This window comes from Balaenoptera musculus, chromosome 8, assembly GCF_009873245.2.
Source record: "Balaenoptera musculus isolate JJ_BM4_2016_0621 chromosome 8, mBalMus1.pri.v3, whole genome shotgun sequence".
Taxonomy (NCBI): Eukaryota; Metazoa; Chordata; class Mammalia; order Artiodactyla; family Balaenopteridae; genus Balaenoptera; species Balaenoptera musculus.
Genome location: NC_045792.1, coordinates 87,518,655 through 87,538,796, shown reverse-complemented (window position 1 = coordinate 87,538,796; position 20,142 = coordinate 87,518,655).

The following is a 20,142-nucleotide window of genomic DNA, read 5'->3' as shown; positions in this document are numbered from 1 at the left end:
TTTGCTCTTATTGCAAAGGGAACCATCTTTTGCTACTCTGCTGACATGGCTTTATTATAACAAACTGGGAGGGGCCTGAATTAATAAGAGAACTTATAACAGATCTGTGATCTGAAAGAAAAACAGCATCAACTAGCTAATATTTAATAGTTCATAATTATAGAACGCTTGGTATGTGCAAAATACAAGACTTTGCATGCATTAACTTATTTAATTCCCCAAATAGAACAAGTATTATTATTAACATTTTACAGGGAAGAAAATAAAGGCACAAATAAGTCAAATTAACCCACCCAGGCTCACAAAGCAAGTGTGTGACAGAGTAGGAATCAAAACCAGGAAGTCTGGTTCCAGAGCCAGCCCTTTTAACTGGGGCAGCACACTGCTTCAGTGGAAATGATTTAGCAAGTATATTTTAATGATTTATTAAGTTAATTATACCATATGCTTCCAAGAAAGAAAAAAAGTATATGTAAAAATCAAAGTTAAAATAAGAAGGTTCATCAGTCTTCTTCAAATGCAGAAATATTGAGTTCTAAATGCCTTTATCCAAGAAATCTAATTATTCAGTTCTTTGAGGCTATGATTTGCAGCTAACACATTCTGGCATAGGCACCAGGCTGAAGTCCTCATCAAAAGAAGATAACATATATGGTATACCTGAGGCTCTTTTAGAGTCTTGGGAACCAATTAGTTAAGGACTACCCTTAATATTTTATTCAGGTGAAAACTTCTTCCTCCAAGCAAATGACATAGGTATCTAGGATCTCAGAGTCCTTAGCCAAATGCCTGAGTAAACTCAAAATTGTTTTTTGGAAAAAAAAATTCTACCCACTGACACCCTGGCAGTCCTTCCTCCAAGTAGGAGTTGCATGGTCCTCTGCCAAGATCAGAGCATGAGCCAGGTTCTGAATTTTCTGATAATGCCAGGCTTTTGCCTGCATGCCACACATATGAAGTATATGGATGGCACCTTAATTGACAACACAGATTATCAATACTGTGGCATTCCTGAGAGGAGCCAGCCAAGAATTTACGACAGCCCAGCATTTGCAAAGAGCTCGTCTGACATATTCTAAGGAACATAATAGCTGCTCACTCACCTAGGTTCTTCATGTCCCATCCCTATGTTAGACTGGCTCATGAGATAGTAACTTTTGTTGCCTTTACTATCTTGAATTTTTACCCAAAAGCATTTTTAAAGACTTTGTTGAGTTAAAGACTAGATTTATGAACTTAGTTTTTATATAGAAGGCTCATAGAAAATATTCACTAATTCACATTTCTCCAGCTCCTATTAATTTGTTAGCAAAGACTTCATGTTGTACAGGAATTCTTGTTTATAGATCCCTAATCTTCCTTTAAATTTTAAGTTTCCATTTGCTTTACGTGTTTTTAATACTTCACTATTGCTAGGAAACAAGTATATTTTGGAGCAAGGTGTGGTATATACTAATAAATTATTAATACATGGTTACCAGGTATCAATCTATTTGAGCAGCTGTAACAAGATACCACAGACTGGGTAGCTTATAAACAACAGAAATTTATTTGTCACAGTTCTGGAGGCTGGATATCTGAGTTGAGGGTGCAAACATGATAGGATTAGGGCCTTCTTCCAGGTTGCAGACTTCTCATCATATCCTCACATGGTGGAAGGGGCTAGGGAGCTCTGTGGCATCTCTTTTGTAAGAGTGTTAATCCCAGTCATGAGGCCTCCCAAATGCCATTAAGATTTGGGTGTGAATTCTGGGGGAACACAAATATTCAGACCACAGCATCTACTGCTTAGATCAAGGAGCTAATATTACATAAAGGTGCTAATACCTCAATTCAACAGTACATTCAAGGAAATATAAACAAGCAAGATTTCTGAAGAATTTATCCCCTTTTTACTCAGTCTAATCAGTCAGAAATGATCAAATATTCTCTCAAGGCTGGGTGTGAAAAAAATTGATGTAGCTTGAGTGCTGAGTATCATGTAAAAGAAAATTATGGTAATGACATTTAGGAGAAGAGGATAACCTATTCAATAATATGTAATCATGGCTACAGTACAAATCTTTTCCTAATGTTATAACACAGGTTTTGAAGTCATGAGTGAATTTAACTTAATGATTTTGTTATTTCACTGTGCCTTATTTACGTTTTAATTGTAGTTGTAAAATAACTCAGCATTTACATCTTTATGCCTTGTATTCTATGCTGAATTTTATGCATTAGTGAAAGAACTCCATTTACAATCAAGATGTCTAATTTAAAGCTTGCCTCACTTCCAATGCTGGGTAACTATAATAACTAATTTTAATGATAACATCAGAAATGTTTAAAATACTGAAGGGTCATTTGTCTTGCCTGAACAGTATGCAGAATTAGAAAAAAGAAATAATTTACATTTTAGTAATTAGGCTTTTCTAATTTCTTTCCCTCTTCAGTCAAGCTATAACCTGATGAACTGAAAATACATGATCAGTGCCTTTCAATACAACAGATATTTTCTGGCATTTCTCTGGCTTGAAAAAAAAACTTGGGTTTCCATGGATGGCAGTTGTACAGCTTCTAGTTGTTCAGCCTCACAGCAATAAGAAAAAGAAAAAAAAATCCAGTTTTTTAGTCACTGGCTTTTTAATATCAAACATAAAGGGAAACCAATGAATGCAGCACTGGTGCGTGATTGCTTTCCCCAGTAGCCCGATATAGCCTGAGTAGCTGCTCCAGCGCTAAGGAACATCCTTTCAAGACAATGCTACTGGCAGGTTCACGCAGGAAGGACAAGGAGGTTCAAATGGAACTAACGCTCTCATGACTTTTATTAAAATGGCTACAGCTTTCACCTGGGAGTAACTGGGCTCTGAGCCCATCTTCTGGTTCATTCCTGGATAATCTCTCTGAAATACTCAATAAGTTCACCAACAGTCACTTCAATAGAAATATCAAGACTTCCTGGGCTGGCTTGGAGTTGGTCATAAGCTCGGGAAGAAAATAATTAAGTTGATTTAACCAATCCCACAAAATAGACTGATCCTGCTGGAACAACACAGTATGTATGGAATTAATGAGCTCTATGAGGGCATAAGCCAAGAGTCTTTTTTTCATCTTTGTGTCTCCAATGTTCAGCATAATGTGGAGCCCATCGTCAGTGATTTTTAGAGAAGTTTTTAGAAGTCAATTAAATTTGTCTGCATCTACAAACTATGTAATGAATTCCATTTGTTGTCATAGGTATATTGCTCTGGATATTTATGGCATTGGTAATTATCAACAAAATGGTCAGAGGATCTTAATGAAAGGAAAGGTAAATTGTGGACTGTAGAGAGCTTCAGAGAATGAGCAGACACCAATAAACACCTTGCATGAGCCTATTGCATGCTGGAAATATACTGTAGAATTCCACGTAGAAGGAATTTTGCAAACCCAACCACTGAAGTTTACAATGACATCATATTAACTTTATACTCAATGGTGAAAAACCTCTTTCCAGAGATGCATCATACTACATTACATTAATTTGAATGTATCTATAATTATGTCCATCTAGTGTGTGTGTGTGTGTGTCTGTGTGTCTGTGTGTGTGATGCCTTAACATAAGTTTTAAACTAGGCCAGTAGCTAATTCCTAGGAAAAATTCACAGATCAGCTCCATCTCTTCCCACCCAAAGAGATTTGACTTTCAAACCTAGAGAGCAGTGCTAGGGAGACATCTGTGTGTGTGTAATAATCTGTTTAGGAAGGTAGGTAGTTTAGAATTCCAAATGATTGAGTTATTTTGGGGTTCCATGAATTTCATTATCTGGCATGACAGACAATAATGAGCATCTCAGCCTGGGCTTCAGCAAGTACAAAATGGCTAGCTAATTCATTTAAAAAATGGATGAACTATCTAGTGAACTGAATTAACATTATCAGAGAATTGCTACTGATGCATAGAACCAAGCTTTGAAAACTCAGAAAGCAGATAAGGACCCCTTGATACATTCTACAACTAGAAATACTGTAAAAATGCCTGGTTCTCAGTTTCTGAATCAGCAGCATTTGATTACTCAGCAACCCAATTTAATTTTTGATTGAACATATTCCCTGCCCCCCACAGAGACACAAAATATTTCATGAGCAGCTGACTGAGAACAGAGTTGTTCAATTCAACTTCCCTTTTCCAGAGCCCTTTAAAGCTAACTAACCATTAATAGAAACCTAAGTTTACTCTGATGTGACCCCAATATCTTTTCTAAAGAAATAAATATTCCATTCCTTTCACTTTAATTCAAGCATTACTGAGTGCCACGTCTGTCTAAAGTACTGATCTGAGCAGCAAAAGTAAATCTATTACCATTGAGTTTAAAATCAAGTGAAGGGACACAGACAAAGTAAAAATTGTAATAAAGGAACCAAGACAGTACCTTAGGAGCTCAGCGAAAAAAGAGAACAAGTTCAACGTAGTGAAAACTCAGGAAGTCTCATAGAGAACTTAGTAACTGAGATTGACCTTGAAAAAGTGTAGGCTATATTCTGACCCTAAGCAGACCTAGTGAATGAGTGAAGTATGTATTATTTTCACTGATACTTCTTACCATGGAAGATCATGTTCAAGCATCCTGGCAACTGTTAGTATTCTTTTAGATGGGCTTCAAATACTTCCCACAAACCCACAGTAGACAATAAAGTTGCTGTCTTTTACTAACAACTCTTTGTTGATTGATGGAGAGTATTCAAAACCCACTTATACATGCTATGAATAGCCTGCGCCACAAAATTTATTTCAGTTGGCTGCTTGGAAGAAGTTGTCAGCCATGGAGTCTTCTCAATACCTAACCAACTGATTGTGCTTCCTCCGTTTTCCCTTAAAATGCCTACAATCCATTCAGCATCCGCCTCACCATCCACTATGTCCTCTTATAAGCACATAAGACACAATCCCTCCATAATGTCAAAGGGCCAAGAACTCTTCCTTGGAAGGAGATTCCTAATGTGTTAGAGAAAGTAATATGAGAAAGGAGGTCTAGGCTCTAATTCTTAATCAGCCATTAACCAGTTAACTGTCCAACTCAAAGATCTGCAACAATTAGAAAATGTAACTTTAAAAAGAAGCACATAATAGCATCAAAAAATACATAAAGTATCTAAGAATAAATCTTATAAATGTGCAATACCTCTATGGAGTTAAATTTGTTATTTAATGTCAGAAAAGAGTGTCTAAGTATATGGAGAGCTACATCAGATTCAGAGATGAATGCTAATTCTCTTAAAATTATTGTATATGCAATACGATTTTAACAAAAATCATAATAAAATTCTCAGTAAAATAGCTTGACATAGCATAGCATAAAGGCAATTCACATGGAAGTAGAGTGAAAATTAACCAAGGCAATTTTTAACAACAATAATAATAACAAACAGGATAATAGATTGACTATAAATATTCAGTGATACAAATAAAATTGTGTCAACATAGGGAGAGATCATCTAACAAATGGAATAAAATAGAGGCCCATCTATATGGAGACTCGGTTAATGCGATCACACCACACAAACAAAAAAAATGGTAAAGAACAGCCCCTATAATAAATGAAGCTGCAACAAACAGCTATTCATATGTTTACAGAAATAAACATTCTCTCATATTATTAACAAAACTAAATTGCAGATAAAGACCTAAATACAAGAGCAAAACTATAAAATCTGTAGAATAAAGGAGAAAATGCAAATCATAATGGAAAAAACTGATAATTCTGACTGTATCAAAATTTAAAACCTCTGTATAACAAAAGATCTCACTGAAAAATAAAAAGACAAGCCAAAGACTTTGAGAAAATAGCTAAAATGTATATTGCACGTAAATCTTAGAAGTAAGAATATAGAAAATACTTCCACAAAACTACTACTACTACTGCTACTACCTTGTCTTTAGTAAAATAAAGACAAAGGCACAATAGAAAAATGCAAAAATATATAAGAAAACACAACCAATAAACTTGACAACACGTTTAAATGCATTATTGATTCAGGAAATGCAAATTAAAGATGAAACACCTTTCATAACTATCAAATTGACCAAAGTGATTGATCTATTGGTCTAAAGATACCAAAAATTTATAAAGATATATGGCTGGTGGGAATTGGTACCTCTCTTTAGAAAACATTTTGGCAATACTTGGTAAAAATGAAGATGTATGTGCTTACAGGTCAACAGTTCTGCTAGATTTCTGTCCCAGAGAAACTGTGCCCATGTATACAAAGTGTCATGTCCTTAGATGTTACTGCAGCATGGTTAGTAATAAGAAAAAACTGAAAACAACTTGTCTCTCAGAGAAATAGAAAAACGTGTGGGTATGTATATATGTGAGTGTGTGTGTGTATGTGTGTGTTTGTCTTATATTATGGTTAAAAACAATGAAGCTGATCTACATGTTAAAACATAGAAACTTAAAAGATCATAATGCTGAGCATGTAAGGCAAGTTGCAAATGTACATGTTCAAGAATTACCAAATACCTGCTATGTTCCAGCACTTCTCTATGACTTATACTATATGAATGACTAAACCACTAATCCCTAGCAAACCTTATATTTTCTAGCAGAATGGTAAGAATTTTTAACTCTGATTTTAACACACAATAATGTTCACAGTATACCTTCTTTTAAAGCAATCACATATATATTTTAGTTTTAATTTATTTTGTACTCTGTAAAGGCCTACTCAGTCTCTGGTCCAAAGAGAGAAGGGTGTGTTATATCATTCTTGAGTATGTAGTTGATGGAATAGTCCCACAGTGGCAGAACTTACTGGCTGGATTAATAGAGATGAATATCAATATCTGAAATTCTAGATTTTGGATTTAGAAATTTCAGATATTTTTCATTTGTAATGAAGTTCTGCTTGAAAGTGAGTCCTGTGCCATCATGCCATTTTTACAGTACCAGGATAATGACTATTTTACCCAAATTTAGTCATGTAGCTTTCTCTCAATATCAGTATTTAACCAGTGGGTATTTCTAACATTCTTTAGCTCAAATGAAGCTTTATCTAGCCTTGTATCATTTTTTAATCAAATTACTATTATATTACTTTCCTGTGGTATACAATGTGATATCATTAGTGTAAAATTTGAAGACATGAAAAGCAGTATTGATTATGAATATCTACATTTGTTTTGAGTTCAAAGATATGCATGGAAAAGATACACACCAAATTCGGGAAAGGTTTCCTCTGGACAGGAGGGAAAATGATAAGGTAGGTGGGACCTTAAAAGTATCCAAAATAGTTTACTTATTTATAAAATAAAAAATATCTGAAGCAATACAGTAAAATGTTAACATTTAAAAATTTTTGGATGTTGGGTACATGGGTATCTGTTATCATATTTTCTGAATTTTTCTGCATATTTGAAATATATATAAAATTCAAAATCAAAATAACTGTTTTATTTTAAAATGTTTTACTTGAAGAGATAAATAATTATCATTATTTCTAACTTTTCACACCACAAAACATGCATCTGGAATGTTTGTAAACAGAGTGGTATGGCACCAAACCTATATTCTTTCTAAAAAATAATTAGATTTACCATACTAAAGAAGAATTAACATTTCTAAGGATGTGACTGTATATGAAAGCCACTTGATAACAACTACATAAGATACTTGTCATCTTTCCCTATTGATTCAGATGATCTGATGGAATCTAGCATGGCCTCATGTTAGTAGACAGTTGCATTAATCATTACTGTACTGCTGAGTCTCTCATGATAGTAATTACAGATTTCTAATTGATTCAATTTCTCAGTATCAGTAGCTCCATCCAATGATCTTTCTTTATCTGGCTAAAGATATCATGACACCTTTATCATGGATGATTAATAGATGGGCACAAAGATAAACAAAAACATAAGGACATGACCATCACCAGTGGTTCCATCTGTCACTAGTCATATCTCTGCCTAGGAATTTAATATTTTCTGAGCGTGCTTAGAGTCCAGTTAAATTAGTCAAAAGCTCAGTTGATGAGGAAGACTGCAAGGTTTAAGATAAGAGTACAGTGCTTGGGGGTAAGTAATATTTTACTGGAAGGTGACCCATCCTTATTAACATATTTCTACTTGCCTGAATAGGTAAGCCAAGGGATGGTTTTGCATTTAGCTTCTTTATTTAGATTAATGCTTTTGAAATTCATCTATATTTTAGCATGCATCAGCTCTTCATTCCTTTTCAATGCTGAGTAACATTCCATTGTATAGATACACCACATTTCATTTATACTTTCAGCAGTTCATGGACATTTGGATTATTTCCCCTTTTTGGCTATTATGAATAATGTTGCTCTGAACATTCATATCCAAGTCTTCTCTGTGGACATGTGTTTTCACTTCCCTCGGGTAGATACCTACAAGTGGAACTGCTGCACTGTGTGATAATTTATGTTTAACTTTTTAAGAAACTTCTAAACTGTCTTCCAAAGTGACAGCCTCATTTTACATTCCCACTAGTGACATATGAGTGTTTAAGTTTCTCTATATCTACACCATCACTTATCTTATTGAATGTCATTTTTCAGCCACAGCAATATTTTACAAAAGCAATTTTATTATTTATTTTTCCCCCTCATCACTAGAATCTAATTTTCACAAAAGCATGAACCTTCATCTGCATTGTTCAGTCATCTAACACATAAAAATTTGCCCAGTAAAGATGCCACCAATATCTAAGGATTGAATCCTCAAAACAACCGTGTTAAATAGGCATAGTTGCCCAACAATACTAAGTAATTTCTAAGTTGACTGGTTTCCTCCTCCCTCTTCCTAAAATTCAGTGTAGTAAACAAACTTTGGGAGGTTGTACTGCATTTAAGTAATCATCAAGCAAATTATAAATATATGTATATATAAATTTAGATAAATTTAGAATAGCAAAACAAGAAAGAATCATATATGCATAAATGTTGTATATACATATATAAACATATACACATATATAAACATGCACACACGCACACACACATATATTTCCAGACAATCTATTGCCTCTGAAGATCTTCACCATAAGGCAAGCATAATTCATAGGAAAGGAAGACACATTGAAATGTCAAGTGCCAAAAGAAATTCACAAGAGTTAACGACTGTCTGTCTCTGATCCATTTGTTAGTCCCCTGCAGAGGAAACATGTAAGAAAGAAATACTCTAGAAAAGCCTCAAGAAATCTCAGCCAATCAGGTCCCTGCTGATAGTTCAGTGGGTGTACTCAACCAGAGGTCCAGGGGGATACATATTTAAAAGCATTCTAACCTGTGGTCCTGTTATACCCAGGAATCTAGCCCAAGGAGCACTTTCCCTCATTGTGGGGGGAAAAGAGAAAAAGCTGAATGCCCAGAGGCAAATAGAAATCATATATGCAACAGATTTTCCCAAGGAAATGTGTGAATTGAATTATAAGCTCATATTTTTAGGAAAATGGCAGCTATTCCATCTTTATTATTTTTAATTGGTCTGTTTTTAAATTAAGAGAGGTAATTAGAGGCAATATTAAAATAATAAAAATATAAAGAAAAATTGAGTGTCCCTACCTTGGGCTTACTGGAAAGGCCACTATGATAAATTTAGAATAACAGAACAAGAAAAAGTTATACAAGTTATTTTAGGTAAACTTTCTGCCTTTAAGTAGGACTTAATCTAAACTGTTCTGTAAAGAAACTTATTTATCATGGTCTTAACATTTTCCAGAGAATATTATCAACATTCACTGGCATTGTGTCCCTTAAAACTGAAGGGTAGCATTATTCCTAGGTATTTTATTCTTCTTGTTGCGATAGTAAATGGGATTGTTTCCTTAATTTCTCTTTCTGATTTTTGTTGTTAGTGTATAGGAATGCAAGAGATTTCTGTGTATTAATTTTGTATCCTGCAACTTTACCAAATTCATTGATGAGCTCTAGTAGTTTTCTGGCAGCATCTTTAGGATTTTCTATGTGTAGTATCATGTCATCTGCAAAAAATGACAGTTTTACTTCTTCTTTTCCAATTTGGATTCCTTTTGTTTCTTTTTCTTCCCTGATTACCGTGGCTAGGACTTCCAAAACTATGTTGAATAACAGTGGCGAGAATGGACACCCTTACTTTGTTCCTGATCTTAGAGGAAATGCTTTCAATTTTTCACCATTGTGTATGATGTTTGTTGTATATGGCCTTTACTATGTTGAGGTAGGTTCCCTCTATGCCCACTTTCTAGAGAGTTTTTGTCATATATGGGTGTTGAATTTTGTCAAACACTTTTTCTGTATCTATTGAGATGATCATATGGTTTTTATTCTTCAGTTTGTTAATATGGTGTATCACATTGATTGTTTTATGTCTATTAAAGAATCCTTGCATCCCTGGGATAAATCCCACTTGTTCATGGTGTATGATCCTTTTAATGTGTTGTTGGATTCTGTTTGCTAGTATTTTGTTGACGATTTTTGCGTCTATGTTCATCAGTGATATTGGCTTGTAATTTTTTTGTGTGTGTGTAATATCTTTGTCTGGTTTTGGTATCAGGGTGATGGTGGCCTCATAGAATGAGTTTGGGAGTGTTCCTCCCTCTGCAATTTTCTGAAGAGTTTGAGAAGGATGGGTGTTAGCTCTTCTCTAAATGTTTGATAGAATTCATCTGTGAAGCCATCTGGTCCTGGACTTTTGTTTGTTGGAAGATTTTTAATCACAGTTTCAATTTCATTACTTGGGATTGGTCTGTTCATATTTTCTCTTTCTTCCTGGTTGAATCTTGGAAGTTTGTACCTTTCTAAGAATTTGTCCATTTCTTCCAGGTTGTCCATTTTATTGACATATAGTTGCTCGTAGTAGTCTCTTACGATCCTTTGTATTTCTGTGGTGTCAGTTGTAACTTCTTTTTCATTTCTAATTTTATTAATTTGAGTCCTCTCTCTTTTTTTCTTGATGAGTCCGGCTAAAGGTTTATCAATTTTATTTATCTTCTCAAAGAACAAGCTTTTAGTTTCATCGTTCTTTGCTGTTGTTTTCTTCATCTCTATTTCATTTATTTCTGCTCTGATAGTTATGATTTCTTTCCTTCTGCTAACTTTAGGTTTTGTTTGTTCTTCTTTCTCTAGTTGCTTTAGGCGTAAGGTTAGGTTGTTTATTTGAGATTTGTCTTGTTTCTTGAGGTAAGATTGTATTGCTATAAACTTCCCTCTTAGAACTGCTTTTGCTGCGTGCCATAGGTTTTGGATCATCGTGTTTTCATTATCATTTGTCTCTAGGTATTGCATATACCCGCAGAAAACCATAATTTGAAAAGATACATGCACCCCAATGTTCACTGCAGCACTATTCACAATAGCCAGGGCAAGGAAGCAACCTAAATGTCCAAAAACAGAGGAATGGATAAAGAAGACATGGTACATATATACAATGGAATACTACTCAGCCATAAAAAAGAACAAAATAATGTCATTTGCAGCAACATAGATGGACCTAGAGATTCTCATACTGAGTGAAGTAAGTCAGACACAGAAAGACAAATATCATATGATATCACTTATATGTGGAATCTAAAAAAAAAAAAAAAAGGGTGCAAATGAACTGATTTACAAAACAGAAGTAGAGTCACAGATGTAGAAAACAAACTTATGGTTACCAGGGGATAAGGGGTGGGCAGGAGGGAGGGATGAATTGGGAGATTGGGATTGATATATACACACTACTACATATAAAATAGGTAACTAATAAGAACCTACAGTATAGCACAGGGAACTCTACTCAGTACTCTGTAATGGCCTATATGGGAAAAGAATCTAAGAAAAGAGTGGATAGATATATGTATAATTGATTCACTTTGCTGTACACCTGAAACTAACACAACATTGTAAATCAACTATATACTCCAATAAAAATTTTTAAAAAAACCAAAAACCCTGAACAGTAGCGAATACGCCATCCCCAAATTTTCCAATTTGGCATAGGATTATTTTGAGCTAAAAGCAATTGAGAAGAAGCAGATACAAGAAAATCTCCCTGCCTCCCCCATTTGCCTAAAAGCAGAACATGAGTTAACAACGGTATCCCTCCTCCCCTCTCCTTCAGGAAGAACAAAAGTTAACCAATGGTGACAACTTTAGATCCCATCAGCCTGGAGATGGCAGAAGAGGAATCTACATAACAAACTTTACTGACTTGCCTTTATCTCCACCCTCGGAAGCCTAAAACTGCTTTCCTTTGTCCTGTCAGTTTTCCACAAACTTATTCTTCTTTGTTAAAATGCTATATAAGCTGCAGTGCAGTTCTAAGCTACCACTTTGAGTTACTCATTTTAACCGGGATATCTCCCATGTATACATGAGGTATACATGTTAATAAACCTGTTTGTTTTTCTCTTATAAATCTGTCTTTTATTTCAAGGTTCTCAGACAAGAAGTCCAAAGGGCAGAGAGAAAATTATTTTTCCTCCCCTATAATATAGTCACTCAATAAACAAGACCAGAGGGACCCCAAAAAGTATCTATTAGCTACAAAAAATCTTTCCTTTGGTAGAAGGCCACTAAGCACATTGGACAGAAAATGAATTTCCATAGTGGAATAGCAGCCTATTTGTAAGAATCTCATCAAAATGAGAATGCAATAAGCTATTGGGATATTAGAATGGAACTAAAATACAGTAGTAGTAAAAGTAAACAACACAACAACAACAAAACTGTTCAGGCATTGCCCAAGGTCTCATTTGATTAAAATCTGAAAACTTTGAGAGATATCTCACATTTTAAGGGAAGTGTCCAAATTCATAGTCAGCTCCATCTGACTTGAAAGCCTACGTTCTTAACCACTGGCCACCGTGGAACATAGCCACTGAGTTGAAGCAATAATTTAACAACCTTAACTGAATCAACTGCATGTTGATCAGCAAGAAGACTCACACTACTAGAGAGTCATCAGCCCAGGAAAATACGATCACTCATAGGGTTTGCTATGGAAATCACTTTTCTAGCCTAAAAAGTATATACACTTGAGGATTTTAGGACTTTAATCTCTAAAAGGTGAATATGCATAGAGATAGGCAGAAAGAAAACATAAGAAGAAATAAAAAAATCAGTAAGACTAAATAGAGAGTAATAATCATTAGTATTTATTTTTCCCTTTATATTCTAGCAGGCAACCTACACCTGTTATCTCTAATCCACACCAGGAACTTTCAAAGTAGACATCTGCTTAAGCTGGGTTCCCAGAAGCAGATGTTGAGATGACAATTTGCATGCAAATAATTTAGTAAGGAATTGCTCTCAGAAACCAGGAAGGGAGGAGAAAAAGCAGGACATGGATATGAAGAAACCAACCATAGGCACGATCTCAGGCCAAGTCCCTCAGACCCATAGGGGAACTCAGGAGAAAAAGTTACACTTCAGGTGTATGCCCCTGAGAACAAAGGAGCTGGCCTTCCACATTCTTGCACCCACTAGTCACAGGGATATAGGATATCTAGGGGAAGCCCTGAAAGTATCTGCTATAGCATCTTACCCTTATTTCATAGAGGAGAGAGTAAATGGAAACTCAGGAAGCTTAGTACCTTTGGCCAAAGCCTGGGAGCTTGATCCAGAGGGTATTTGACTGCAAAGCCCAAGCTTCTTCCAACACTCTATACTCTCATTTAATTGTTCCTTCACCTGAGTTGTTTGCCATTCCTGTGTTCTGTTACTCAGGCATTCTCTGCCACTCTCTGTAAATGGTAGCAAAGGGTAGCAAATGTCATACTGATGGATTCCACAAAACCATCCTGATAATCTTCTAGCTTTGCCTGTGCCAACCTTTGCACCAACCTTTGCTGAGACCAGCAGTTTCTGCCATCCAGTGCTTCAAGAACACAGTGTTACATTAACCAGAAGAGCCCAGAGGCTCCAGTTGGCTCCACAAAGTGTTGCCGTTACTGACAGTCTCAGGCTTAAAGAGCCTAGAAATATTATATGGAAAAGAGTGGCACGGGGAGAAAAGTCCAGTCTTAGAAGTTGGGTGCGTAAACTGCAGAGCTGAATTTTGGAAAATACAACACATTTGGGAATATTATGGCAAAATACCCAGAGAAAAAGATTTTTTTCTGCTTTTAAGCTTAGGTTTTGGTTCCATTCAGATCAAGCCAAAACCTGAGACTTGATCAATGCTGATATCGTTCTTTTGCCACCAGTGCTCACTGGGATTGGGCAGGTTTCTTTGTTTCTATATTTCCTATGGTTATGTCTCCATTTATATCCTTTTTCTCTAGGCAATTTGGACACATCTCTGCTCATTTATTAATATCTTCATAAATGTAAAACCTAGGGCCCTATTTATCTAGTCACTGAAAGTCTATAAAACAGTAATATGGAGTGTAAAATATTCAGTAATTCTAAAGGGAAGAAAGTTCTATATTTGACCTTATTTCCATCTGTCCATTCATCAATGACTCAAACATATCATCAGCTTATCATCGTACATAAATAAGGACTGAGTCTCGAATGAGGGATTAAACTAAAATTACTTTAAAAAAAGCAAAAGCATATTCAAGTCAATGTTTTATAAAACCTTGACTTGGATCATAATTTTGCTGTCATCTTTTTCATAAAGGAAGATTTACACATTTTATGATAGCACTAACCTTTTCAAAGAATGGCAAGTACACTTCATATATTTAAGTAATTATGAATTATGACCCCTAAATTATGATATCTAAAAAAAAGTCAGAGAAAATGTGGGAAACTAGTAGAACTCAAATGATAATAGAAAGTGACTTTATTCTATTTTCAAGCCTTTTGTATTTAACTCAGTAATATTACCACGTCTGGTACTTTTGGTTAAGTGATTCTAATTTCTTTCTACTTTGCAGATCATAAGTAAGTGTATAAACAAATTAGTTAATTCAAAGTTATTTTCTGAGTACCTACTGTCTGCCAAATGTGCAGTGCCTTGGGTGCATTAATATTGTTTCGGAGATTAGGAGGGAAAGCACACTGCGTTCCATAATAACTCCCATTCAGACAGTCATTCAACAAACATCTATCAGGAATCATATCTGACACTGGAACAGAGGGGAGAATAAGAATCACTGCCTTTCCTCTGAGAGCACAGGAGAGAGGGAAGGAGATGAACCCACATAACTGTAATACAGTGCAGGAAGCACTATGATAAAAGAGGTTAGTCCTGGCACAGAAGAAGGATGAATGCTACTAAGTGATCCAACAGCTGGGTCTTGAAGGACAGCGTGTGGCAGTATGAAGGGCAGATGTAGAATATAGTTACACATTCAAGTTAGAGGAAGAAGCATGTGTAAAAATATGGAAGTACCAAAGTGTAACTGTAAGGAGGTTAGCTGGAGCTTGGTGTTGAACAAGGGGTCCAAGAGGACATACTCTGTCATGCCATAGTTTAGACTCCATCCTACAGGGAATTGGGAACCATTATAGGGTTTCAAATAGCAGATTTCTTTTATAGTTTGATCTGTAATTTCAAAAGATCATTCTGGAAGTTTAATGGATGATGGGACTGGAGATATGAAGAAGAGATTGTGAGTCAGAGAGATGAGTTAAGAGCCAAAATACAATGAAAACCTAAACTAAGAACAAAAATAATAAAACAGCAAGTATCTCCTTAGTATTCCTTATATGCCAAACTCCACACAAAGCATTCAAATAAATGATCTCACTGATTTTTCTTCGTCAACCATACTCCTCTTCCCCTAAAGTTTACATCTTCAACATGTGCATTTTATAGATGAGGAAATGCAGTCTAAGGAGGTTAAGAAAACTGAACAAAGTCTCACAGCTTGTAACTGGTAGAGCCAAGAGTCAAGCCCAGGGAAACATTTGAGAGATTGTTATGAGGCATAATTGAAGGAGATGAATAACCAATTAGATGCAGGTGATGAGAAGGAGGGGCCACAGAGAGCAGTCCACAACTGGTCACTTCCCTTTTCCCTACTGTATTGATACCAAGAATACTGGGGCTTGTGGGGGAGGGTAGCCATTAGTATACATGCAAAGGCAACCCACAACCTGACAGTAGTTATGACTTCCCTATACCAGATACCTTATATGATCAGGAGGGAATAATGGCTACACCCAGGTGGTGAATTTCCAAGAGTCACAGAAGCTGTGGGAAACCTGTGCCTGTCTCGGCAGTGATAACTCCTGTCTTCCTCACAGAAATATCCTCATTCTGGAGGAAGCAGCAAGAGATCACATAGGGCTTCCCTGGTGGCACAGTGGTTGAGAGTCTGCCTGCCAGTGCAGGGTACACGGGTTCAAGCCCTGGTCTGGGAGGATCCCACATGCCACGGAGCAACTAGGCCCGTGAGCCACAACTACTGAGCCTGCGCGTCTGGAGCCTGTGCTCCGCAACAAGACAGGCCACGATAGTGAGAGGCCCGCGCACCGCTATGAAGAATGGCCCCCGCTCACCGCAACTAGAGAAAGCCCTAGCACAGAAACAAAGACCCAACATGGCCAAAAATAAATAAATAAATTAAAAAAAAAAAAAAAAAAAGAGATCACATAAAAATTCTTCCACAAATGCACTGAATCTGTAGGCCCAACGAGAGATTCCTACCATTATTTGAAAAACTGACAGGTAAAAATTATTCTAGCAAATTGAGGATGCCACAGACCCATGATTGGAATGGCTTATATTTCACATCCTTCATACAATTTATATCCCCACACTCTTTACAGAATTAAAAGCTAAATAAAGAAGGAACATGTGGTATAAATTAGGGAGAAGCAATGGTGTCATCACAGTGAATAAATTTAAACCCTCTAGCAGGAGCACGTACATTGCATATGTTTTATGTCCATATATACTATGGTACTGTGCGGGCTTCTATGTCTGCATTATTTTTTAAGAAATAATTTTTGTAAGAGTTGAGAATATGCAATCAATTGGCAAATGCTACTGAGGTCAATTGAATTCACAGGCTGAAGGAAAATTAAAACACGAATGGATAGTGAGAACACTTGCCTCTGTAAATCCATGTCATTTATGTAAACCTGTTAAAATTTCACTCATAAACCTAGCCTTAATTCACAAACATGTTCCTCTGATGGTCTAGTAAGAAATTATTTTTCCATATAAAATGAATTTTTAAAAGTTATACTCTTTCTAAACCACCTCCACCATGCTCCTTCAGGGAAATTACTTACAGAGTCACAAAATATTAGAATTATAAGGGACCACAGGAAACATCCTGCATACCATTTCCAAATTAAGTTACATGAAAGGGCTCAGAAAGATTTTTTTTTCCATGAATAAGGGATACTCTTGTCAAATGTTTGGGAAATTGGGTTATACCAAGAACAATATATTTCTTTACCAAAACTATGTTAAACTATGTTTTAATATGCTAATTAGGAAGGTAAATTTCCAAGAGGATTCTAATATAGCCAGAGATTTTTCTTCTAAATTTGTTTTAACATGGAACTTTTAATTCTAGGAATAATTATCAATATCAGTGTTCTCCAGAGCACAGTTCAGATACCTAATTTAATTTCATTTCCTCACTTTACACATAACACTGAGGTATGGCAAGGGTAAGTCATAAAATTAGGGTCTCAGGGTCATAAAATTCAATAGTGACAGAGCCAGCTCAAGAAACCTGTTTTCTAACTACTTCAACTCTGATTCTCTTTGCTTTGCTTTCATCTTTCATGTTTAACATTTGCATTATTTTTTTCTTGGGTACATTATGTAGGCATTAAAATGATGAGGGTTGAGTTAGCCATCAGTACAATGAGAAAACACTAACAATGGCTACTATAATTGAGTGCCCACCACATGCCAGATAAAATCTCAGGATTCTAGCTTCCTGGCTTTCTTTCTCACAATAACACTGCAAACTACTGATGTACATATTATTCTCTCCATTTTATAGTTGAGGAAAGTGCTTCAGAGACATCTGTAACTGTTCACATAGCTTAAAGGTCTGGCTCACTCAAATCGCCTGCTTTTTGCACCTGACCACTCCACCGTTCATGTCAGAAAAAGTAATGCTCCTCAAAGCGCTCATCATGAAGCTATTTCCAACTAAATTCTGCAGAAGTAAAAAGTGGGTGTGCTTTCTGAAACAGCCCTTCTCTCTTTCACTGCAGATACTTGGAATCCATCAAATATTAACTTTTCCACATTATGAAAAACCCTCTACATTGGACCACTTTTGTCCTCTATTAGATTTCTGGTTTTGAAACTTAATGGTCCAAGATATTTTGCAATGGAAAATGTTAAAAATGATCATTGAAGCATATTCTAATCATTACATTCTATAGAAAGTAGCCAAGATATTCTAGGTAAAATTTCAGCTACAGCTACTGAATGTAACTTTAGCTAAAGTAACTAATGTAACTGAAATATAGTCTAATCAACACAACAAAAGTATATCAGAGTTTTAACAGAAAGAGCCAATTTGATTTAGTTCTACCTTAGATGAAGAATCCACTGATCCAAGATTTCCTAATGGAGTCAAATTAACTCACCATGGTTCCTCCAAATAGCATATAACCAATAAGAACCACAGCATTAGAATTAAATATATTATCATCCAGGTCAAAATGAAACTCTCACTTATCTACCTACATTATAAGAAAGTAACAAATTTAAATCACACACTGCAACCAATGAAATAATATTAGTAACAATGGCTTTCAAAAATTAGCTAGTTAAGGCACCAAAACATATAAAATATTTATCCATCAGTCTACTTTGAAATCAGACAAAAAAATAAAGAGAAAGAAATGCCTCGTCTCTTTCTTCATGATGAATATTAAAGGGAGGAATGCTAAGGTCTTGAAACATCCATTAGACATTAGATAGATGTAATTTGCTGGCTCTTGCTATTTTGTTTCAAAGTTGTAGCTTTATTAAATAATAAACCTGATCCCAGCAGCAAGGGCATGGATGTGACTGACATCTATAGTAATAAAAATATTATCCATTGAGGTTTGTCAACTCTTCTTGCTTGTGGCAGCTTGAGGAGATCCCCTGACAATGATTCATGGCTTGAAACTCAGGACCATCTGCCCTCTTGGAGAGTTCCTCAGCCAGGGTGAAGAGGGGAGTTTGCACAGCTGTATTCCTTTTCCTTCTAAAGTCCACGGAAAAGCATCCAACAAACCACAAATCCTGGCACTAATTTGAATATGGCAGACATTACCCTCCATATGTTCTTGTTTCAATGGACTCTTTTTACAGTAACTATCTCATTTGATGCCATTTCTTTCCTCTCTTCACGTTGTGAAGTGTTAATTTTTCTCACTCCATAAACTTCCTAATATCCTTTGCATTCTGGGCAGTTCAGTTATGTGTCCTTATTTGTTTTAAGGCAAAGTTCTTTTCCTATTGATAAAACTTCAGGGTTTAAGAGAATCTAGAGTTAAATCACTTTTTTATATTTAAGGAAACCAAGGCAAGGTGTTTAGCTGATCCCCCTAAAGTCACATAGCTTATCAATGAAAGAATTAGGACTTGACCACTTGTCACCCAAAACTCTGCCCAGAATTTACTATTCTATCCAAGAGAAACTTCAATGTCTCTGATATTACCTCTTACATTGCTTAATGAGGAATAGTTTTTGGTTAATTTATTACCTAACAAATCACAGGAAATTTGTCAGATGAACCAAATAATTTGAATTTTTATTAAACCAATATGAAAAGAAATATATGTAATCAAAAAGGTCACTTTTTTCTTTCTTAAAAGGAAAAGGAAACTTTTAAAATTAAAGGTAAAAATTAGCTTTACATATCTTCACCTCATATTCAAAATGTGATTCTAAATAAGCTCTAAGAAAATCTAATGTATGAAATTAGATGGTTATATCATAGAGACAAGTCTATTGTTATCTATAGATACCAAGTAAACTATTACAGGATTCAAATCCCTGTGACTAGACAGTGGGTACGGTTAAACCTCAGTCTTTAGGTATGAGTAGGTAGAGGATACTCCACTCTTGAGAGAGTGGGTATGGGACTACTGCTAGCACATATGGAGAAGATTAAGGAACAAAATCATTCTCATAAGCCATGTACAAGAAGCTATAGCTACCAAGGGTATGCCTTCCTCATGATGTAGGTAAGTTCAAAAGGTCTGGTGGAAGCTTGCCTTGGCTCAAAACTGGTACACTCACTCTCTCCTTCCACATTCCATTGACCAAA